This window comes from Buceros rhinoceros, unplaced genomic scaffold (genome assembly GCF_000710305.1).
Source record: "Buceros rhinoceros silvestris isolate BGI_N320 unplaced genomic scaffold, ASM71030v1 scaffold8777, whole genome shotgun sequence".
Classification (NCBI taxonomy): Eukaryota; Metazoa; Chordata; class Aves; order Bucerotiformes; family Bucerotidae; genus Buceros; species Buceros rhinoceros.
This window is the reverse complement of record NW_010421682.1, coordinates 76,485-77,071: the sequence shown is the minus strand read 5'-3', so window position 1 is coordinate 77,071 and position 587 is coordinate 76,485.

Below are 587 nucleotides of genomic sequence, written 5' to 3'. Positions count from 1 at the left end.
CCAAGCCAGGATGGTGTTGGCCTTCTTGGCCACCTGGGCACTGCTGGCTCATGTTCAGCTGGCTGTTGACCAACACCACCAGGTCCCTTTCCACTGGGCATATTTCCAGCTGTAGTGTTGCATGGGTGGTGTTGTGACTCAAGTGCAGGATCTGTCACTTGTTAAACCTCATATGATTGACCTCATCCCATGGATCTAGCCCCTTCAGATCCCTCTGTAGAGCCTCCTGACCTTCAAGCAGATCGACACACCCATCTAACTTGGTGTAATCTGCGAACCTACTGAGGGTGCACTCAATTCCCTCATCCAGATCATTGATAAAGATGTTGAAGAGAACAGGCCCCAATACTGAGCCCTAGGGAACACCACTGGTGACTGGCCACCAAATGGATTGAACTCCATTCACCACCACTCTTTGGGCCTGGCCATCCAGCCAGTTTTTGATCCAGTGAAGAGTACACTCACCCAAGTCATCAGCAGCCAGTTTCTCCAGGAGAATGCTGTGGGGCAGCGTCAAATTCTTTCCACAGCTCTTCCCTCATCCACAAAGCAGGCTACCTTGTCATAGAAGGAGATCAGGTTAGTCC